General features: G+C 47.8%; 1 protein-coding gene across 1 annotated transcript in view; it reads left to right on the top strand.

Annotated features, from left to right (window-relative positions):
- The first annotated feature begins 20,253 nt into the window (after positions 1–20,253).
- The window catches only part of LOC138657473 (zinc finger protein 585A-like), a 106,650-nt gene continuing 102,335 nt past the window's right edge, over positions 20,254–24,568 (top strand). Inside the window, exon 1 of the mRNA XM_069745267.1 lies at positions 20,254–20,386. The gene's annotated coding sequence lies outside the window, so the exon portion shown is untranslated. The remainder of the gene's footprint in view (positions 20,387–24,568) is intronic.

Genomic DNA, 24,568 nt, shown 5'->3' with positions numbered 1-24,568 from the left:
GTGACCCCATTTTGGAAACTAGACCCCCCAAGGAACTTATCTAGATGTGTGGTGGGAACTTTGAATGCCCAAGTGCTTCACAGAAGTTTAGAATGCAGAGTCGTGAAAATAAAAAATATTTTTTTTTCACAAAAAAGATATTGTAGCCCCCAAGTTTTTATTTTCACAAGGGTAACTGTTATGAACAGGTAATTCAGTACCACAATGGACATTGAAGTTCAGAGCACACAAAGTGACCTGACAATTACCAAAAAACATAGGACGAGCTCTGAGACGTGGGAACTCTGCTGACCGCAATCCCTAATCCTATCCAACCACACTAAAGGTAGCCGTGGAGCGCTCCTGACCAGACCTATGCGCCTCGAGCACAGCCTGAGAAGCTAGCTAGCCCTGAAGATAGAAAAATAAGCCTATCTTGCCTCAGAGATACCCCAAAGGAAAAGGCAGCCCCCCACATATAATGACTGTGAGTTGAGATGAAAATAAAAAACGCAGAGATGAAATAGATTTAGCAAAGTGAGGCCCGACTTACTGAACAGACCGAGGATAGGAAAGATTGCTTTGCGGTCAACACAAAACCCTACAAACAACCACGCAGAGGGGGCAAAAAGACCCTCCGCACCGACTAACGGTACGGAGGTGTTCCCTCTGCGTCCCAGAGCTTCCAGCAAGCAAGAAAAAACAATAATGCAAGCTGGACAAAAAAAATAGCAAACAAAAATAACACAAGCAAAACTTAGCTTATGCAGAGCAGACAGGCCACAGGAACGATCCAGGAGGAAGCAAGACCAATACAAGAACATTGACTGGAGGCCAGGAGCAAAGCACTAGGTGGAGTTAAATAGAGCAGCACCTAACGACTTCACCACATCACCTGAGGAAGGAAACTCAGAAGCCGCAGTACCACTCACATCCACCAACGGAAGCTCATAGACAGAATCAGCCGAAGTACCACTTGTGACCACAGGAGAGAGCTCTGCCACAGAATTCACAACAGTACCCCCCCCTTGAGGAGGGGTCACCGAACCCTTACCAGAGCCCCCAGGCCGACCAGGATGAGCCATATGAAAGGCACGAACAAGATCGGCAGCATGGACATCAGAGGCAAAGACCCAGGAATTATCTTCCTAACCATAACCCTTCCACTTAACCAGATACTGGAGTTTCCGTCTCGAAACACGAGAATCCAAAATCTTCTACACAATATACTCCAACTCCCCCTCCACCAAAACCGGGGCAGGAGGATCAACAGATGGAACCATAGGTGCCACGTATCTCCGCAACAATGACCTATGGAATACGTTATGGATGGAAAAAGAATCTGGAAGGGTCAAACGAAAAGACACAGGATTAAGAACCTCAGAAATCCTATACGGACCAATGAAACGAGGCTTAAACTTAGGAGAGGAAACCTTCATAGGAATATGACGAGATGACAACCAAACCAAATCCCCAACACGAAGTCGGGGACCCACACAGCGTCTGCGATTAGCGAAACGTTGAGCCTTCTCCTGGGACAAGGTCAAATTGTCCACTACATGAGTCCAAATCTGCTGTAACCTGTCCACCACAGTATCCACACCAGGACAGTCCGAAGACTCAACCTGTTATGAAAGGTAATTCAGTACCACAATGGACATAGAGGTCAGCGCACATACAGTGACCTGGCAATAACCCAAAAAACAAGAACGAGCTCTGAGACGTGGGAACTCTGTTGACCGCAATCCCTAATCCTCTCCAACCACACTAGAGGCAGCCGTGGATTGCGCCTAACGCTGCCTATGCAACTCGGTACGGCCTGAGAAACTAGCTAGCCTGAAGATAGAAAATAAGCCTACCTTGCCTAAGAGAAATACCCAAAAGGAAAAGGTAGCCCCCACATATAATGACTGTGAGTTAAGATGAAAAGACAAACGTAGAGATGAAATAGACTTAGCAAAGTGAGGCCCAACTTTCTGAACAAAGCGAGGATAGGAAAGGTAACTTTGCGGTCAACACAAAACCCTTCAAAAACCATGCAAAGGGGGCAAAAAAACCCTCCGTACCGAACTAACGGCACGGAGGTACACCCTCTGCGTCCCAGAGCTTCCAGCAAGCAGAAAAAACAAATAGACAAGCTGGACAGAAAAAAAACAGCAAACAAATAGCAAAGAGGAACTTAGCTATGCAGAGCAGCAGGCCACAGGAACGATCCATGTTATGTCTGCTAATGAAAGGTGTAATGAAGGCAATCCAGAGACACAGTGTGCCTAGCGATCCGAGCGCACACAGTGATCTGACAAATACCAAAAAACAAAAGAACGAGCTCTGAGACGTGGAAACTCTGTAGACTGCACACTTGATCCTATCCTAAACACAACTAATAGCGGCTGTGGATTGCGCCTAGCAACTACCTATGCAACTCGGCACAGCCTAAGAAACTAGCTAGCCTGAAGATAGAAAAATAGGCCTGACTTGCCCCCAGAGAAATACCCCAAAGGAAAAGGCAGCCCCCCACATATAATGACTGTGAGTAAGATGAAAAGACAAAACGTAGGGATGAAATAGATTCAGCAAAGTGGGGCCCGATAATCTTAGACAGAGCGAGGATAGTAAAGCGAACTTTGCAGTCTACAAAAAACCCTAAAGCAAAAACCACGCAAAGGGGGCAAAAAAGACCCACCGTGCCGAACTAACGGCACGGCGGTACACCCTTTGCTTCTCAGAGCTACCAGCAAAACAAAAGACAAGCTGGACAGAAAAAAAGCAACAAAATAGCAAAAAAGCACTTAGCTATACAGAGCAGCAGGTCACAGGAACAATCAGGAGAAGCTCAGATCCAACACTGGAACATTGACAAGGAGCAGGGATAGCAGCATCAGGCGGAGTTAAGTAACGAAGCAGTTAACGAGCTCACCAGAACACCTGAGGAAGGAAGCTCAGAAGCTGCAGTACCACTTGTGACCACAGGAGTGAATTCAGCCACAGAATTCACAACAGTACCCCCCCCTTGAGGAGGGGTCACCGAACCCTCACCAGAGCCCCCAGGCCGACCAGGATGAGCCGCATGAAAGGCACGAACAAGATCGGGAGCATGAACATCAGAGGCAAAAACCCAGGAATTATCTTCCTGAGCATAACCCTTCCATTTAACCAGATACTGGAGTTTCCGTCTAGAAACACGAGAATCCAAAATCTTCTCCACAATATACTCCAATTCCCCCTCCACCAAAACCGGGGCAGGAGGCTCAACAGATGGAACCATAGGTGCCACGTATCTCCGCAACAACGACCTATGGAATAAATTATGTATGGAAAAGGAGTCTGGGAGGGTCAAACGAAAAGACACAGGATTGAGAACCTCAGAAATCCTATACGGACCAATAAAACGAGGTTTAAATTTAGGAGAGGAAACCTTCATAGGAATATGACGAGAAGATAACCAAACCAGATCCCCAACACGAAGTCGGGGACCCACACGGCGTCTGCGATTAGCGAAAAGTTGAGCCTTCTCCTGGGACAAGGTCAAATTGTCCACTACCTGAGTCCAGATCTGCTGCAACCTGTCCACCACAGAATCCACACCAGGACAGTCCGAAGACTCAACCTGTCCTGAAGAGAAACGAGGATGGAACCCAGAATTGCAAAAAAATGGAGAAACCAAGGTAGCCGAGCTGGCCCGATTATTAAGGGCGAACTCAGCCAACGGCAAAAAGGACACCCAGTCATCCTGATCAGCAGAAACAAAGCATCTCAGATATGTTTCCAAGGTCTGATTGGTTCGTTCGGTCTGGCCATTAGTCTGAGGATGGAAAGCCGAGGAAAAGGATAGGTCAATGCCCATCCTACCACAAAAGGCTCGCCAAAACCTTGAAACAAACTGGGAACCTCTGTCAGAAACAATATTCTCAGGAATGCCATGCAACCGAACCACATGCTGAAAGAACAAAGGCACCAAATCAGAGGAGGAAGGCAATTTAGCCAAGGGCACCAGATGGACCATTTTAGAAAAGCGATCACAGACCACCCAAATGACTGACATCTTTTGAGAAACGGGAAGGTCAGAAATGAAATCCATCGAAATATGTGTCCAAGGCCTCTTTGGGACCGGCAAGGGCAAAAGCAACCCACTGGCACGAGAACAGCAGGGCTTAGCCCTAGCACAAATCCCACAGGACTGCACAAAAGTACGTACATCCCGTGACAGAGATGGCCACCAGAAGGATCTAGCCACTAACTCTCTGGTACCAAAGATTCCAGGATGACCAGCCAACACCGAACAATGAAGTTCAGAGATAAGTTTATTAGTCCACCTATCAGGGACGAACAGTTTCTCCGCTAGACAACGATCAGGTTTATTCGCCTGAAATTTTTGCAGCACCCGCCGCAAATCAGGGGAGATGGCAGACACAATGACTCCTTCCTTGAGGATACCCGCTGGCTCAGATAAACCCGGAGAGTCGGGCACAAAACTCCTAGACAGAGCATCCACCTTCACATTTTTAGAACCCGGAAGGTACGAAATCACAAAGTCGAAGCGGGCAAAAAATAACGACCAACGGGCCTGTCTAGGATTCAAGCGCTTGGCAGACTCGAGATAAGTCAAGTTCTTATGATCAGTCAATACCACCACGCGATGCTTGGCTCCTTCAAGCCAATGGCGCCATTCCTCGAATGCCCACTTCATGGCCAGCAACTCTCGGTTGCCCACATCATAATTACGCTCAGCGGGCGAAAACTTCCTGGAAAAGAAAGCGCATGGTTTCATCACTGAGCAATCAGAACCTCTCTGTGACAAAACCGACCCTGCTCCAATCTCAGAAGTATAAACCTCGACCTGGAACGGAAGAGAAACATCTGGCTGACACAACACAGGGGCAGAACAAAAACGACGCTTCAACTCCTGAAAAGCTTCCACGGCAGCAGAAGACCAATTAACCAAATCAGCACCCTTCTTGGTCAAATCGGTCAATGGTTTGGCAATGCTAGAAAAATTACAGATGAAGCGACGATAAAAATTAGCAAAGCCCAGGAACTTTTGCAGACTTTTCAGAGATGTCGGCTGAATCCAATCCTGGATGGCTTGGACCTTAACTGGATCCATCTCGATAGTAGAAGGGGAAAAGATGAACCCCAAAAATGAAACCTTCTGCACACCGAAGAGACACTTTGATCCCTTCACAAACAAAGAATTAGCACGCAGGACCTGAAAAACCATTCTGACCTGCTTCACATGAGACTCCCAATCATCTGAGAAGATCAAAATGTCATCCAAGTAAACAATCAGGAATTTATCCAGATACTCACGAAAGATGTCATGCATAAAAGACTGAAACACAGATGGAGCATTGGCAAGTCCGAACGGCATCACTAGATACTCAAAATGACCCTCGGGCGTATTGAATGCAGTTTTCCATTCATCTCCTTGCCTGATTCTCACCAGATTATACGCACCACGAAGATCTATCTTAGTGAACCAACTAGCCCCCTTAATCCGAGCAAACAAGTCAGATAACAATGGCAAGGGATACTGAAATTTAACAGTGATCTTATTAAGAAGGCGGTAATCAATACACGGTCTCAGCGAACCATCCTTCTTGGCTACAAAGAAGAACCCTGCTCCCAGTGGTGATGACGATGGGCGAATATGTCCCTTCTCTAGGGATTCCTTCACATAACTGCGCATAGCGGCGTGTTCGGGCACGGATAAATTAAATAATCGACCTTTAGGGAATTTACTACCAGGAATCAAATTGATAGCACAATCACAATCCCTATGCAGAGGTAGGGCATCGGACTTGGGCTCTTCAAATACATCCTGGTAATCAGACAAGAACTCTGGGACCTCAGAAGGGGTGGATGACGAAATCGACAAAAATGGAACATCACCATGTACCCCCTGACAACCCCAGCTGGACACCGACATGGAATTCCAATCCAATACTGGATTATGGGTTTGTAGCCATGGCAACCCCAACACGACCACATCATGCAGATTATGCAACACCAGAAAGCGAATAACTTCCTGATGTGCAGGAGCCATGCACATGGTCAGCTGGGCCCAGTACTGAGGTTTATTCTTGGCCAAAGGTGTAGCATCAATTCCTCTCAATGGAATAGGACACCGCAAAGGCTCCAAGAAAAACCCACAACGTTTAGCATAATCCAAATCCATCAGATTCAGGGCAGCGCCTGAATCCACAAACGCCATGACAGAAAACGACGACAAAGAGCATATCAGGGTAATGGACAGAAGGAATTTGGACTGTACAGTACCAATGACGGCAGACCTAGCGGACTGCTTAGTGCGCTTAGGACAATCAGAAATAGCATGAGTGGAATCACCACAGTAGAAACACAGCCCATTCAGACGTCTGTATTCTTGCCGTTCAACTCTGGTCATAGTCCTATTGCACTGCATAGGCTCAGGTTTAACCTCAGGCAATACCGCCAAATGGTGCACAGATTTACGCTCGCGCAAGCGTCGACCGATCTGAATGGCCAAAGACAAAGACTCATTCAAACCAGCAGGCATAGGAAATCCCACCATGACATCCTTAAGAGCCTCAGAGAGACCCTTTCTGAACAAAGCTGCCAGCGCAGATTCATTCCACTGAGTGAGTACTGACCATTTCCTAAATTTCTGACAATATACTTCTATATCATCCTGACCCTGGCACAAAGCCAGCAAATTTTTCTCAGCCTGATCCACTGAATTAGGCTCATCGTACAGTAATCCGAGCGCCAGGAAAAACGCATCGACACTACTCAATGCAGGGTCTCCTGGCGCAAGAGAAAATGCCCAGTCTTGAGGGTCGCCGCGCAAAAAAGAAATAATAATCAAAACCTGTTGAATAGGATTACCAGAAGAATGAGGTTTCAAGGCCAGAAATAGCTTACAATTATTTTTGAAACTTAGAAACTTAGTTCTATCTCCAAAAAACAAATCAGGAATAGGAATTCTTGGTTCTAACATAGATTTCTGATCAATAGTATCTTGAATCTTTTGTACATTTATAACGAGATTATCCATTGAAGAGCACAGACTCTGAATATCCATGTCCACACCTGTGTCCAGAATCACCCAAATGTCTAGGGGAAAGAAAAAAAAAAAAGTGAACACAGAGCAGAGAAAAAAAAAATGGTGTCAGAACTTTTTATTTCCCTCTATTGAGAATCATTATTTTTGGCTCCTTGTACTGTTATGTCTGCTAATGAAAGGTGTAATGAAGGCAATCCAGAGACACAGTGTGCCTAGCGATCCGAGCGCACACAGTGATCTGACAAATACCAAAAAACAAAAGAACGAGCTCTGAGACGTGGAAACTCTGTAGACTGCACACCTGATCCTATCCTAAACACAACTAATAGCGGCTGTGGATTGCGCCTAGCAACTACCTATGCAACTCGGCACAGCCTAAGAAACTAGCTAGCCTGAAGATAGAAAAATAGGCCTGACTTGCCCCCAGAGAAATACCCCAAAGGAAAAGGCAGCCCCCCACATATAATGACTGTGAGTAAGATGAAAAGACAAAACGTAGGGATGAAATAGATTCAGCAAAGTGGGGCCCGATAATCTTAGACAGAGCGAGGATAGTAAAGCGAACTTTGCAGTCTACAAAAAACCCTAAAGCAAAAAAACACGCAAAGGGGGCAAAAAAGACCCACCGTGCCGAACTAACGGCACGGCGGTACACCCTTTGCTTCTCAGAGCTACCAGCAAAACAAAAGACAAGCTGGACAGAAAAAAAAGCAACAAAATAGCAAAAAAGCACTTAGCTATACAGAGCAGCAGGTCACAGGAACAATCAGGAGAAGCTCAGATCCAACACTGGAACATTGACAAGGAGCAGGGATAGCAGCATCAGGCGGAGTTAAGTAACGAAGCAGTTAACGAGCTCACCAGAACACCTGAGGAAGGAAGCTCAGAAGCTGCAGTACCACTTGTGACCACAGGAGTGAATTCAGCCACAGAATTCACAACAGATCCAGGAGGAAACAGGTCCAATACTAGAACATTGACTGGAAGCCAGGATCAAAGCACTAGGTGGAGTTAAATAGGGTAGCACCTAACGACTTCACCATATCACCTGAGGAAGGAAACTCAGAAGCCGCAGTACCACTTTCCTCCACCAACGGAAGCTCACAGAGAGAATGCGCCGAAGTACCACTTGTGACCACAAGAGGGAGCTCTGCCACAGAATTCACAACATCAACCTGCCCTGAAGAGAAACGAGGATGGAACCCAGAATTGCAGAAAAACGGCGAAACCAAGGTAGCCGAGCTGGCCCGATTATTAAGGGCGAACTCAGCCAAAGGCAAGAAGGACACCCAATCATCCTGATCAGCAGAAACAAAGCATCTCAGATATGTTTCCAAGGTCTGATTGGTTCGTTCGGTCTGGCCATTTGTCTGAGGATGGAAAGCCGAGGAAAATGACAAATCAATGCCCATCCTAGCACAAAAGGCTCGCCAAAACCTAGAAACAAACTGGGAACCTCTGTCAGAAACGATGTTCTCTGGAATGCCATGTAAACGAACCACATGCTGGAAGAACAATGGTACCAAATCAGAGGAGGAAGGTAATTTAGACAAGGGTACCAAATGGATCATCTTAGAGAAGCGATCACAAACCACCCAAATGACCAACATTTTTTGAGAGACGGGGAGATCCGAAATAAAATCCATAGAGATATGCGTCCAAGGCCTCTTCGGGACCGGCAAGGGCAAAAGCAACCCACTGGCACGAGAACAGCAGGGCTTAGCCCGAGCACAAATCCCACAGGACTGCACAAAAGAACGCACATCCCGCGACAGAGACGGCCACCAATAGGATCTAGCCACCAAATCTCTGGTACCAAAGATTCCAGGATGACCAGCCAACACCGAACAATGAACCTCAGAGATAACTTTATTCGTCCACCTATCAGGGACAAACAGTTTCTCCGCTGGGCAACGATCAGGTTTATTAGCCTGAAATTTTTGCTGCACCCGCCGCAAATCAGGGGAGATGGCAGACAAAATTACTCCCTCTTTGAGAATACCCGCCGGCTCAGACAAACCCGGAGAGTCGGGCACAAAACTCCTAGACAGGGCATCCGCCTTCACATTTTTAAAGCCCTGAAGGTACGAAACCACAAAGTCAAAACGGGAGAAAAACAGCGACCAACGAGCCTGTCTAGGATTCAACCGTTTGGCAGACTCGAGATAAGTCAAGTTCTTGTGATCAGTCAAGACCACCACGCGATGCTTAGCTCCTTCAAGCCAATGACGCCACTCCTCGAATGCCCACTTCATGGCCAGCAACTCTCGATTGCCAACATCATAATTTCGCTCAGCAGGTGAAAACTTCCTGGAAAAGAAGGCGCATGGCTTCATCACCGAGCAATCAGAACCTCCTTGCGACAAAACAGCCCCCGCTCCAATTTCAGAAGCATCAACCTCAACCTGGAACGGAAGCGAAACATCTGGTTGACACAACACAGGGGCAGAAGAAAAACGATGCTTTAACTCTTGAAAAGCTTTCACAGCAGCAGAAGACCAATTGACCACATCAGCACCCTTCTTGGTCAAATCGGTCAATGGTTTAGCAATACTAGAAAAATTACAGATGAAGCGACGATAAAAATTAGCAAAGCCCAGGAACTTTTGCAGACTCTTCAGAGATGTCGGCTGAGTCCAATCATAGATGGCCTGGACCTTAACAGGGTCCATCTCGATAGTAGAAGGGGAAAAAATGAACCCCAAAAATGAAACCTTCTGAACACCAAAGAGACACTTTGATCCCTTCACAAACAAAGAATTAGCTCGCAGGACCTGGAACACCATTCTGACCTGCTTCACATGAGACTCCCAATCATCCGAGAAGACCAAAATATCATCCAAGTATACAATCAGGAATTTATCCAGGTACTCTCGGAAGATGTCATGCATAAAGGACTGAAACACCGATGGAGCATTGGCAAGTCCGAAAGGCATAACTAGGTACTCAAAATGGCCCTCGGGCGTATTAAATGCAGTTTTCCATTCATCGCCCCGCTTAATACGCACAAGATTATACGCACCACGAAGATCTATCTTGGTGAACCAACTAGCCCCCTTGATCCGAGCAAACAAATCAGATAGCAGCGGCAAGGGGTACTGAAATTTGACCGTGATTTTATTTAGAAGGCGGTAATCTATACAAGGTCTCAGCGAACTGGGTCACCAGAGGAGCGAGGTTTCAAAGCCAGAAACAGTTTACAATTATTTTTGAAACTCAGAAATTTAGCTCTATCTCCAGAAAACAAATCAGGAATAGGAATTCTTGGTTCTAACATAGAATTCTGAACCACAAAGTCTTGAATATTTTGTACTCTTGCAGTGAGATGATCCACACATGAAGACAGACCCTGAATGTCCATCGCTACACCTGTGTCCTGAACCACTCAAATGTCTAGGGGAAAAAAAGGCAAAACACAGTGCAAAGAAAAAAAAATGGTCTCAGAACTTCTTTTTTCCCTCTATTGAGAAGCATTAGTACTTTTGGCCTCCAGTACTGTTATGAACAGGTAATTCAGAACCACAATGGACATTGAAGTTCAGAGCACACAAAGTGACCTGACAATTACCAAAAAACATAGGACGAGCTCTGAGACGTGGGAACTCTGCTGATCGCAATCCCTAATCCTATCCAAGCACACTAGAGGTAGCCGTGGAGCGCTCCTGACCAGACCTATGCGCCTCGAGCACAGCCTGAGAAACTAGCTAGCCCTGAAGATAGAAAGATAAGCCTATCTTGCCTCAGAGAGATACCCCAAAGGAAAAGGCAGCCCCCCACATATAATGACTGTGAGTTGAGATGAAAATACAAACGCAGAGATGAAATAGATTTAGCAAAGTGAGGCCCGACTTACTGAACAGACCGAGGATAGGAAAGATTGCTTTGCGGTCAACACAAAAACCTACAAACAACCACGCAGAGGGGGCAAAAAGACCCTCCGCACCGACTAACGGTACGGAGGTGCTCCCTCTGCGTCCCAGAGCTTCCAGCAAGCAAGAAAAACCAATAATGCAAGCTGGATAGAAAAAATAGCAAACAAAAATAACACAAGCAAAACTTAGCTTATGCAGAGCAGACAGGCCACAGGAACGATCCAGGAGGAAGCAAGACCAATACAAGAACATTGACTGGAGGCCAGGAGCAAAGCACTAGGTGGAGTTAAATAGAGCAGCACCTAACGACTTCACCACATCACCTGAGGAAGGAAACTCAGAAGCCGCAGTACCACTCACATCCACCAACGGAAGCTCATAGACAGAATCAGCCGAAGTACCACTTGTGACCACAGGAGGGAGCTCTGCCACAGAATTCACAACAGGTAACAGGAGAAATTGGACCACTAAAGTTGTTGTACAATTTATCCTGAGTATGCTGATGCCCCATATGTGGGGGTAAACCACTGTTTGGGCGCAAGGCAGAGCTCGGAAGGGAAGGAGCGCCTTTTTGGAATGCAGACTTTGATAGAATGGTCTGTGGGCATTATGTTGCGATTGCAGAGCCCCTGATGTACCTAAACTGTAGTAACCCCCCACAAGTGACCCCATTTTGGAAACTAGACCCCCCAAGGGACTTATCTAGATGTGTGGTGAGAACTTTGAATGCCCAAGTTTTTCACAGAAGTTTAGAATGCAGAGTCGTAAAAATAAAAAATATTTTTTTTCACAAAAAAGATATTGTAGCCCCCAAGTTTTTATTTTCACAAGGGTAACAGGAGAAATTGGACCACTAAAGTTGTTGTCCAATTTATCCTGAGTATGCTGATGCCCCACATGTGGGGGTAAACCACTGTTTGGGCGCACGGCAGAGCTCGGAAGGGAAGGAGCGCCGTTTTGGAATGCACACTTTGATAGAATGGTCTGTGGGCATTATGTTGCGTTTGCAGAGCCCCTGATGTACCTAAACAGTAGTAACCCCCCACAAGTGACCCCGTTTTGGAAACTAGACCCCCCAAGGAACTTATATAGATGTGTGGTGAGAACTTTGAATGCCCAAGTGCTTCACAGAAGTTTATAATGCAGAGTCATAAAAAAAATATATATATATATTTTTCCACAAAAAGGATTTTGTAGCCCCCAAGTTTTTATTTTCACAAGGGTAACAAGAGAAATTGGACCCCAGAAGTTGTTGTCCAATTTATCACGAGTACGCTGATGCCCCATATGTGGGGGTAACCCACTGTTTGGGCGCACGGCAGAGCTCAGAAGGGAGGGAGCACCATTTGACTTTTTGAGCTCAAAATTGGCTGTCGTGTTTTGAGACCACCTGATGTACCTAAACAGTGGAAACCCCCCAATTCTAGCTCCAACCCTAACCCCAACACACCCCTAACCCTAATCCCAACCCGATCCATAATCCTAATCACTAACCCTAACCATAATCACAACCCTTACCCCAAAACAACCCTAATGTCAACCCTTACCATAACTCTAATCAAAACCCTAAATCCAACACACCCCTAATCCTAATCTCAACCCTAACCTCAAACCTAACCCTAATCCCAATACACCCCTAATCACAACCCTAACCTTAACCCTAATCCCAAACCTAACCCTAATCCCAAACCTAACCCTAATGCCAACCCTAACCCTAATACCAACCCTAATCCAAACCCTAACCCTAATCCCAGCTCTAACCCTAACTTTAGCCCCAACCCTAGCCCTAACTTTAGCCCCAACCCTAACCCTAACCCTAAGGCTACTTTCACACTTGCGTCGTTTGGCATCCGTCGCAATCCGTCATTTTGGACAAGAAACGGATCCTGCAAATGTGCCCGCAGGATGCGTTTTTTGCCCATAGACTTGTATTGCCGACGGATTGTGACGGATGGCCAAACGTCGCGTCCGTAGTACACTGGATCAGTGTTTTGGCGGACCGTCTGCACAAAAAAACGTTCAATGTAACGTTTTTTTGTACGTCGCATCCGCCATTTCTGACCGCGCATGCGTGGCCGTAACTCCGCCCCCTCCTCCCCAGGACATAGATTGGGCAGCGGATGCGTTGAAAAACTACATCCGCTGCCCACGTTGTGCACAATTTTCACAACGTGCTTCGGTATGTCGGGCCGACGCATTGCGACAGCCCCGTACCGACGTGTTGTGAATTCTGTGGCTGAATTCACTCCTGTGGTCACAAGTGGTACTGCAGCTTCTGAGCTTCCTCCCTCAGGTGTTCTGGTGAGCTCGTTAGCTGCTTCGTTACTTAACTCCACCTGATGCTGCTATCCTTGCTCCTGGTCAATGTTCCAGTGTTGGATCTGAGCTTCTCCTGATTGTTCCTGTGACCTGCTGCTCTGTATAGCTAAGTGCTTTTTTGCTATTTTGTTGCTTTTTTTCTGTCCAGCTTGTCTTTTGTTTTGCTGGAAGCTCGTAGACGCAAAGGGTGTACCGCCGTGCCGTTAGTTCGGCACGGTGGGTCGTTTTTGCCCCCTTTGCGTGGTTTTTGCTTTAGGGTTTTTTGTAGACTGCAAAGTTCGCTTTACTGTCCTCGCTCTGTCTAAGATTATCGGGCCCCACTTTGCTGAATCTATTTCATCCCTACGTTTTGTCTTTTCATCTTACTCACAGTCATTATATGTGGGGGGCTGCCTTTTCCTTTGGGGTATTTCTCTGGGGGCAAGTCAGGCCTATTTTTCTATCTTCAGGCTAGCCAGTTTCTTAGGCTGTGCCGAGTTGCCTAGGTAGTTGTTAGGCGCAATCCACAGCCGCTTTTAGTTGTGTTTAGGATAGGATCAGGTGTGCAGTCTACAGAGTTTCCACGTCTCAGAGCTCGTTCTTTTGTTTTTGGGTATTTGTCAGATCACTGTGTGCGCTCTGATCGCTAAGCACACTGTGTCTCTGGATTGCCTTCATAACACCTCTCATTAGCAGACATAACAGTACCAGGAGCCAAACTAATGATTCTCAATAGAGGGAAAGAAAAAGTTCTGACATCATTTTTTTTTTTTCCTGCTCTGTGTTCATTTTTTTTTTTTTTCCCCTAGACATTTGGGTGATTCTGGACACAGGTGTGGACATGGATATTCAGGGTCTGCGCTCTTCAATGGATAATCTCGTTATAAATGTACAAAAGATTCAAGATACTATTGATCAGAAATCTATGTTAGAACCAAGAATTCCTATTCCTGATTTGTTTTTTTGGAGATAGAACTAAGTTTCTAAGTTTCAAAAATAATTGTAAGCTATTTCTGGCCTTGAAACCTCATTCTTCTGGTAATCCTATTCAACAGGTTTTGATTATTATTTCTTTTTTGCGCGGCGACCCTCAAGACTGGGCATTTTCTCTTGCGCCAGGAGACCCTGCATTGAGTAGTGTCGATGCGTTTTTCCTGGCGCTCGGATTACTGTACGATGAGCCTAATTCAGTGGATCAGGCTGAGAAGAATTTGCTGGCTTTGTGCCAGGGTCAGGATGATATAGAAGTATATTGTCAGAAATTTAGGAAATGGTCAGTACTCACTCAGTGGAATGAATCTGCGCTGGCAGCTTTGTTCAGAAAGGGTCTCTCTGAGGCTCTTAAGGATGTCATGGTGGGATTTCCTATGCCTGCTGGTTTGAATGAGTCTTTGTCTTTGGCCATTCAGATCGGTCGACGCTTGCGCGAGCGTAAATCTGTGCACCATTTGGCGGTATTGCCTGAGGTTAAACCTGAGCCTATGCAGTGCGATAGGACTATGACCAGAGTTGAACGGCAGGAATACAGACGTCTGAATGGGCTGTGTTTCCACTGTGGTGATTCCACTCATGCTATTTCTGATTGTCCTAAGCGCACTAAGCGGTCCGCTAGGTCTGCCGTCATTGGTACTGTACAGTCCAAATTCCTTCTGTCCATTACCTTGATATGCTCTTTGTCGTCGTTTTCTGTCATGGCGTTTGTGGATTCAGGCGCTGCCCTGAATCTGATGGATTTGGATTATGCTAAACGTTGTGGGTTTTTCTTGGAGCCTTTGCAGTGTCCTATTCCATTGAGAGGAATTGATGCTACACCTTTGGCCAAGAATAAACCTCAGTACTGGGCCCAGCTGACCATGTGCATGGCTCCTGCACATCAGGAAGTTATTCGCTTTCTGGTGTTGCATAATCTGCATGATGTGGTCGTGTTGGGGTTGCCATGGCTACAAACCCATAATCCAGTATTGGATTGGAATTCCATGTCGGTATCCAGCTGGGGTTGTCAGGGGGTACATGGTGATGTTCCATTTTTGTCGATTTCGTCATCCACCCCTTCTGAGGTCCCAGAGTTCTTGTCTGATTATCAGGATGTATTTGAAGAGCCCAAGTCCGATGCTCTACCTCCGCATAGGGATTGTGATTGTGCTATCAATTTGATTCCTGGTAGTAAATTCCCTAAAGGTCGATTATTTAATTTATCCGTGCCCGAACACGCCGCTATGCGCAGTTATGTGAAGGAATCCCTGGAGAAGGGACATATTCGCCCATCGTCATCACCACTGGGAGCAGGGTTCTTCTTTGTAGCCAAGAAGGATGGTTCGCTGAGACCGTGTATTGATTACCGCCTTCTTAATAAGATCACTGTTAAATTTCAGTATCCCTTGCCATTGTTATCTGACTTGTTTGCTCGGATTAAGGGGGCTAGTTGGTTCACTAAGATAGATCTTCGTGGTGCGTATAATCTGGTGAGAATCAGGCAAGTAGATGAATGGAAAACTGCATTCAATACGCCCGAGGGTCATTTTGAGTATCTAGTGATGCCGTTCGGACTTGCCAATGCTCCATCTGTGTTTCAGTCTTTTATGCATGACATCTTCCGTGAGTATCTGGATAAATTCCTGATTGTTTACTTGGATGACATTTTGATCTTCTCAGATGATTGGGAGTCTCATGTGAAGCAGGTCAGAATGGTTTTTCAGGTCCTGCGTGCTAACTCTTTGTTTGTGAAGGGATCAAAGTGTCTCTTCGGTGTGCAGAAAGTTTCATTTTTGGGGTTCATCTTTTCCCCTTCTACTATCGAGATGGATCCAGTTAAGGTCCAAGCCATCCAGGATTGGATTCAGCCGACATCTCTGAAAAGTCTGCAAAAGTTCCTGGGCTTTGCTAATTTTTATCGTCGCTTCATCTGTAATTTTTCTAGCATTGCCAAACCATTGACCGATTTGACCAAGAAGGGTGCTGATTTGGTTAATTGGTCTTCTGCTGCTGTGGAAGCTTTTCAGGAGTTGAAGCGTCGTTTTTGTTCTGCCCCTGTGTTGTGTCAGCCAGATGTTTCTCTTCCGTTCCAGGTCGAGGTTGATGCTTCTGAGATTGGAGCAGGGGCGGTTTTGTCACAGAGAGGTTCTGGTTGTTCAGTGATGAAACCATGTGCTTTCTTTTCCAGGAAGTTTTCGCCCGCTGAGCGTAATTATGATGTGGGCAACCGAGAGTTGCTGGCCATGAAGTGGGCATTCGAGGAGTGGCGTCATTGGCTTGAAGGAGCTAAGCATCGCGTGGTGGTATTGACTGATCATAAGAACTTGACTTATCTCGAGTCTGCCAAGCGCTTGAATCCTAGACCGGCCCGTTGGTCGTTATTTTTTGCCCGCTTCGACTTTGTGATTTCGTACCTTCCGGGCTCTAAAAATGTGAAGGCGGATGCTCTGTCTAGGAGTTTTGTGCCCGACTCTCCGGGTTTATCTGAGCCAGCGGGTATCCTCAAGGAAGGAGTCATTGTGTCTGCCATCTCCCCTGATTTGCGGCGGGTGCTGCAAAAATTTCAGGCGAATAAACCTGATCGTTGTCCAGCGGAGAAACTGTTCGTCCCTGATAGGTGGACTAATAAACTTATCTCTGAACTTCATTGTTCGGTGTTGGCTGGTCATCCTGGAATCTTTGGTACCAGAGAGTTAGTGGCTAGATCCTTCTGGTGGCCATCTCTGTCACGGGATGTACGTACTTTTGTGCAGTCCTGTGGGATTTGTGCTAGGGCTAAGCCCTGCTGTTCTCGTGCCAGTGGGTTGCTTTTGCCCTTGCCGGTCCCAAAGAGGCCTTGGACACATATTTCGATGGATTTCATTTCTGACCTTCCCGTTTCTCAAAAGATGTCTGTCATTTGGGTGGTCTGTGATCGCTTTTCTAAAATGGTCCATCTGGTGCCCTTGGCTAAATTGCCTTCCTCCTCTGATTTGGTAACTTTGTTCTTTCAGCATGTGGTTCGGTTGCATGGCATTCCTGAGAATATTGTTTCTGACAGAGGTTCCCAGTTTGTTTCAAGGTTTTGGCGAGCCTTTTGTGGTAGGATGGGCATTGACCTATCCTTTTCCTCGGCTTTCCATCCTCAGACTAATGGCCAGACCGAACGAACCAATCAGACCTTGGAAACATATCTGAGATGTTTTGTTTCTGCAGACCAGGATGATTGGGTGTCCTTTTTGCCGTTGGCTGAGTTCGCCCTTAATAATCGGGCCAGCTCGGCTACCTTGGTTTCTCCATTTTTTTGCAATTCTGGGTTCCATCCTCGTTTCTCTTCAGGACAGGTTGAGTCTTCGGACTGTCCTGGTGTGGATTCTGTGGTGGACAGGTTGCAGCAGATCTGGACTCAGGTAGTGGACAATTTGACCTTGTCCCAGGAGAAGGCTCAACTTTTCGCTAATCGCAGACGCCGTGTGGGTCCCCGACTTCGTGTTGGGGATCTGGTTTGGTTATCTTCTCGTCATATTCCTATGAAGGTTTCCTCTCCTAAATTTAAACCTCGTTTTATTGGTCCGTATAGGATTTCTGAGGTTCTCAATCCTGTGTCTTTTCGTCTGACCCTCCCAGACTCCTTTTCCATACATAATGTATTCCATAGGTCGTTGTTGAGGAGATACGTGGCACCTATGGTTCCATCTGTTGAGCCTCCTGCCCCGGTTTTGGTGGAGGGGGAATTGGAATATATTGTGGAGAAGATTTTGGATTCTCGTGTTTCTAGACGGAAACTCCAGTATCTGGTTAAATGGAAGGGTTATGCTCAGGAAGATAATTCCTGGGTTTTTGCCTCTGATGTTCATGCTCCCGATCTTGTTCGTGCCTTTCATGCGGCTCATCCTGGTCGGCCTGGGGGCTCTGGTGAGGGTTCGGTGACCCCTCCTCAAGGGGGGGGTACTGTTGTGAATTCTGTGGCTGAATTCACTCCTGTGGTCACAAGTGGTACTGCAGCTTCTGAGCTTCCTCCCTCAGGTGTTCTGGTGAGCTCGTTAACTGCTTCATTACTTAACTCCGCCTGATGCTGCTATCCCTGCTCCTTGTCAATGTTCCAGTGTTGGATCTGAGCTTCTCCTGATTGTTCCTGTGACCTGCTGTTCTGTATAGCTAAGTGCTTTTTTGCTATTTTGTTGCTTTTTTTCTGTCCAGCTTGTCTTTTGTTTTGCTGGAAGCTCTGAGACGCAAAGGGTGTACCGCCGTGCCGTTAGTTCGGCACGGTGGGTCTTTTTTGCCCCCTTTGCGTGGTTTTTGCTTTAGGGTTTTTTGTAGACTGCAAAGTTCGCTTTACTGTCCTCGCTCTGTCTAAGATTATCGGGCCCCACTTTGCTGAATCTATTTCATCCCTACGTTTTGTCTTTTCATCTTACTCACAGTCATTATATGTGGGGGGCTGCCTTTTCCTTTGGGGTATTTCTCTGGGGGCAAGTCAGGCCTATTTTTCTATCTTCAGGCTAGCTAGTTTCTTAGGCTGTGCCGAGTTGCCTAGGTAGTTGTTAGGCGCAATCCACAGCCGCTTTTAGTTGTGTTTAGGCTAGGATCAGGTGTGCGGTCTACAGAGTTTCCACGTCTCAGAGCTCGTTCTTGTATTTTTGGGTATTTGTCAGATCACTGTGTGCGCTCTGATCGCTAAGCACACTGTGTCTCTGGATTGCCTTCATTACACCTCTCATTAGCAGACATAACACCGACGTAAGTGTGAAAGAAGCCTAACCCTAAATTTAGCGCCAACCCTAACTCCTAGCCCTAACCCTAACCTAACCCTACCCCTAATTTTAGCCCCAACTGCTCTTCCCCTGCCGGCCGGCAGATGGAGACAGATGGCGGGTGCACTGCACATGCGCCCGCCATTTTCTTTTGCCCAGAAGATGCCGGCGGCCAGGAGGAGCAGCAGGAGGATCCAGGGACACAGGTGAGTATTGTAGGGTCCCTGAATCCCCCTATTTCTCTGTCCTCTGATGTGCGATCACATCAGAGGACAGAGAATTACACTTTGCTTTTTTTTTTTTTTTGCGGTCGCCGGTAAACAGTTAATTACCGGCGATCGCAAAACAGGGGTCGGTAAAACCGACCCCGATCATGCTCTTTGGGGTCTCGGCTACCCCCGGCAGCCGAGATCCCAAAGATTCTCGCGGGGCCAGCCGGTGGGCGCACTGCGCATGCGCCCACCATTTTCAAGATGGCGGCGGCCACCGGGAGACACGAGGAGCTAGGTGAGTATTGGGGGGCTTCCTGGGATCCCTTTTCTCTGTCCTCCGATGTGCGATCACATCGTCGGACAGAGAAATTACAAAGAGATAGCGTTTTTTTTTTTTTTTGCGATCGCCGGTAAACGGTTATTTACCGGCGATCGCAAATGCGGGGTGGGTAAAAAAAAAACCCCGAATCATGTTCTCTGGGGTCTCGGCTACCCCCGGCAGCCGAGACCCCGGAGAAAATCCGACTCTGGGGGGGCACTATTGACTTTTTAAGTACCCTTAGCGGCCGCCGTTAAAAGGCGTATCGGCGGTCGCTAAGGGGTTAAAGGCATGTGACTGCAGTGAGGCCTCAAAATATCCACTCCGATCTAGATGCAACCAGAAGACGTCACCGACCACGCTAATTACAGGTTCACTGCGCGCCACCTACACGAAACCCCGCCCACAACACGCCCACCGCCAGTGACGTCACACCTGCAAAACCGCCTCCATTCTACCATCTACCGCCCTAGAAGAGCCAAAACTCCTCCAGACACAGAGAACAGCGCCCAGCACGGAGCTCCGCCCCAATCACATGACACTGACGTCACCACAGGTCCTTCATCCCACATACCACACTACTGAGCTCCGCCCCAATCACATGACACTGACGTCACCACAGGTCCTTCATCCCACATACCACACTACTGAGCTCCGCTACAATCACATGACACTGACGTCAGCACAGGTCCTTCATCCTACACAGTAAACTACTGAGCTCCGCCCCAATCACATGACTCTGACGTCACCACAGGTCCTTCATCCCACATAGCATTCTAATGAGCTCCGCCCCAATCACATGACACTGACGTCACCACAGCAAAAAACTAATTTCCCAGATATCAACCAATAACCTCAGCAGACGCCGAATGTACAGAGAGCGGGAGACTGCACAGTACTGAGCGTGTACCAGCACCTGAGTGACGGCAGCACCGAGGAGAGGAGCGACAGAGACTCCGGTACAGGATCCATCAGTCACTGACGTCTCATAGATGTGATCGGAGCCTTAGTTACAGGATCCATCGGTCGTGGTCGGTGACGTCTTGTAGATGTGATCGGAGCCTTAGTTACAGGATCCATCGGTCGTGGTCGGTGACGTCTTGTAGATGTGATCGGAGCCTTAGTTACAGGATCCATCGGTCGTGGTCGGTGACGTCTTGTAGATGTGATCGGAGTCTTAGTTACAGGATCCATCGTTCGTGGTCGGTGACGTCTTGTAGATGTGATCGGAGCCTTAGTTACAGGATCCATCGGTCGTGGTCGGTGACGTCTTGTAGATGTGATCGGAGCCTTAGTTACAGGATTCATCGGTCGTGGTCGGTGACGTCTTGTAGATGTGATCGGAGCCTTAGTTACAGGATCCATCGGTCGTGGTTGGTGACGTCTTGTAGATGTGATCGGAGCCTTAGTTACAGGATCCATCGGTCGTGGTCGGTGACGTCTTGTAGATGTGATCGGAGCCTTAGTTATAGGATCCATCGGTCGTGGTCGGTGACGTCTTGTAGATGTGATCGGAGCCTTAGTTACAGGATCCATCGGTCGTGGTCGGTGACGTCTTGTAGATGTGATCGGAGCCTTAGTTACAGGATCCATCGGTCGTGGTCGGTGACGTCTTGTAGATGTGATCGGAGCCTTAGTTACAGGATCCATCGGTCGTGGTCGGTGACATCTTGTAGATGTGATCGGAGCCTTAGTTACAGGATCCATCGGTCGTGGTCGGTGACGTCTTGTAGATGTGATCGGAGCCTTAGTTACAGGATCCATCGGTCGTGGTCGGTGACGTCTTGTAGATGTGATCGGAGCCTTAGTTACAGGATTCATCGGTCGTGGTTGGTGACGTCTTGTAGATGTGATCGGAGCCTTAGTTACAGGATCCATCGGTCGTGGTCGGTGACGTCTTGTAGATGTGATCGGAGCCTTAGTTACAGGATCCATCGGTCGTGGTCGGTGACGTCTTGTAGATGTGATCGGAGCCTTAGTTACAGGATCCATCGGTCTTGGTCGGTGACGTCTTGTAGATGTGATCGGAGCCTTAGTTACAGGATCCATCGGTCGTGGTCGGTGACGTCTTGTAGATGTGATCGGAGCCTTAGTTACAGGATTCATCGGTCGTGGTTGGTGACGTCTTGTAGATGTGATCGGAGCCTTAGTTACAGGATTCATCGGTCGTGGTTGGTGACGTCTTGTAGATGTGATCGGAGCCTTAGTTACAGGATTCATCGGTCGTGGTTGGTGACGTCTTGTAGATGTGATCGGAGCCTTAGTTACAGGATCCATCGGTCGTGGTCGGTGACGTCTTGTAGATGTGATCGGAGCCTTAGTTACAGGATCCATCGGTCGTGGTCGGTGACGTCTTGTAGATGTGATCGGAGCCTTAGTTACAGGATCCATCGGTCTTGGTCGGTGACGTCTTGTAGATGTGATCGGAGCCTTAGTTACAGGATCCATCGGTCGTGGTCGGTGACGTCTGTAGATGTGATCGGAGCCTTAGTTACAGGATCCATCGGTCGTGGTCTGTGACGTCTTGTAGATGTGATCGGAGCCTTAGTTACAGGATCCGTCGGTCGTGGTCGGTGACGTCTTGTAGATGTGATCGGAGCCTTAGTTACAGGATCCATCGGTCGTGGTCGGTGACGTCTGTAGATGTGATCGGAGCCTTAGTTACAGGATCCATCGATCGTGGTCGGTGACGTCTTGTAGATGTGATCGGAGCCTTAGTTACAGGATCCATCGGTCGTGGTCGGTGACGTCTGTAGATGTGATCGGAGCCTTAGTTACAGGATCCGTCGGTCGTGGTCGGTGACGTCTTGTAGATGTGATCGGAGCCTTAGTTACAGGATCCATCGGTCGTGGTCGGTGACGTCTTGTAGATGTGATCGGAGCCTTAGTTACAGGATCCATCGGTCGTGGTCACTGACGTCTCATAGATGTGATTGGAGCCTTAGTTACAGGACCCATCGGTCGTGGTCGGTGACGTCTTGTAGATGTGATCGGAACCTTAGTTACAGGATCCATCGGTCGTGGTCGGTGACGTCTTGTAGATGTGATCGGAGCCTTAGTTACAGGATCTATCGGTCGTGATCGGTGACGTCTTGTAGATGTGATCGGAACCTTAGTTACAGGATCCATCGGTCGTGGTCGGTGACGTCTTGTAGATGTGATCGGAGCCTTCGTTACAGGATCCATCGGTCGTGATCGGTGACGTCTTGTAGATGTGATCGGAGCCTTACTTACAGGATCCATCGGTCGTGGTCACTGACGTCTCATAGATGTGATCGGAGCCTTAGTTACAGGATCCATTGGTCGTGATCGGAGCCTTAGTTACAGGATCCATCGGTCATGGTCGGTGACATCTTGTAGATGTGATCGGAGCCTTAGTTACAGGATCCATCGGTCGTGGTCACTGACGTCTCATAGATGTGATCGGAGCCTTAGTTACAGGATCCATCGGTCGTGATCGGTGACGTCTTGTAGATGTGATCGGGGCCTTAGTTACAGGATCCATCGGTCGTGATCGGTGACGTCTGTAGATGTGATTGGAGCCTTAGTTACAGGATCCATCGGTCGTGGTCGGTGACGTCTTGTAGATGTGATCAGAGCCTTAGTTACAGAATCCATCGGTCGTGGTCGGTGACATCTTGTAGATGTGATCGGAGCCTTAGTTACAGGATCCATCGGTCGTGATCGGTGACGTCTTGTAGATGTGATCGGGGCCTTAGTTACAGGATCCATCGGTCGTGATCGGTGACGTCTGTAGATGTGATTGGAGCCTTAGTTACAGGATCCATCGGTCGTGGTCGGTGACGTCTTGTAGATGTGATCGGAGCCTTAGTTACAGGATCCATCGGTCGTGGTCGGTGACGTCTTGTAGATGTGATCGGAGCCTTAGTTACAGGATCCATCGGTCGTGATCGGTGACGTCTTGTAGATGTGATCGGAGCCTTAGTTACAGGATCCATCGGTCGTGGTCGGTGACGTCTTGTAGATGTGATCGGAGCCTTAGTTACAGGATCCATCGGTCGTGGTCACTGACGTCTTGTAGATGTGATCGGAGCCTTAGTTACAGGATCCGTCGGTCGTGGTCGGTGACGTCTTGTAGATGTGATCGGAGCCTTAGTTACAGGATCCGTCGGTCGTGGTCGGTGACGTCTTGTAGATGTGATCGGAGCCTTAGTTACAGGATCCGTCGGTCGTGGTCGGTGACGTCTTGTAGATGTGATCGGGGCCTTAGTTACAGGATCCATCGGTCGTGGTCGGTGACGTCTTGTAGATGTGGTCGGAGCCTTAGTTACAGGATCCATCGGTCGTGGTCGGTGACGTCTTGTAGATGTGATCGGAGCCTTAGTTACAGGATCCATCGGTCGTGGTCGGTGACGTCTTGTAGATGTGATCGGAGCCTTAGTTACAGGATCCATCGGTCGTGGTCGGTGACGTCTTGTAGATGTGATCGGAGCCTTAGTTACAGGATCCATCGGTCGTGGTCGGTGACGTCTTGTAGATGTGATCGGAGCCTTAGTTACAGGATCCATCGGTCGTGGTCGGTGACGTCTTGTAGATGTGATCGGAGCCTTAGTTACAGGATCCATCGGTCGTGGTCTGTGACGTCTTGTAGATGTGATCGGAGCCTTAGTTACAGGATCCATCGGTCGTGGTCGGTGACGTCTTATAGATGTGATCGGAGCCTTAGTTACAGAATCCATCGGTCGTGGTCGGTGACGTCTTGTAGATGTGCTCGGAGCCTTAGTTACAGGATCCATCGGTCGTGGTCGGTGACGTCTTGTAGATGTGACCGGAACCTTAGTTACAGGATCCATCGGTCGTGGCCGGTGACGTCTTGTAGATGTGATCGGAGCCTTAGTTACAGGATCCATCGGTCGTGGTCGGTGACGTCTTGTAGATGAGATCGGAGCCTTAGTTACAGGATCCATCGGTCGTGGTCGGTGACGTTTTGTAGATGTGATCGGAGTCTTAGTTACAGGATCCATCGGTCACTGACGTCTTGTAGATGTGATCGGAGCCTTAGTTACAGGATCCATCGGTCGTGGTTGGTGACGTCTTGTAGATGTGATTGGAGCCTTATTTACAGGATCCATCGGTCGTGGTTGATGACGTCTTGTAGATGTGTTTGGAGCCTCAGTTAC

The sequence above is a fragment of the Ranitomeya imitator genome, chromosome 1 (genome assembly GCF_032444005.1).
Source record: "Ranitomeya imitator isolate aRanImi1 chromosome 1, aRanImi1.pri, whole genome shotgun sequence".
Taxonomy (NCBI): Eukaryota; Metazoa; Chordata; class Amphibia; order Anura; family Dendrobatidae; genus Ranitomeya; species Ranitomeya imitator.
The sequence above is the reverse complement of the archived record's forward strand: the minus strand, read 5'-3'. Positions and strand labels throughout refer to the sequence as shown.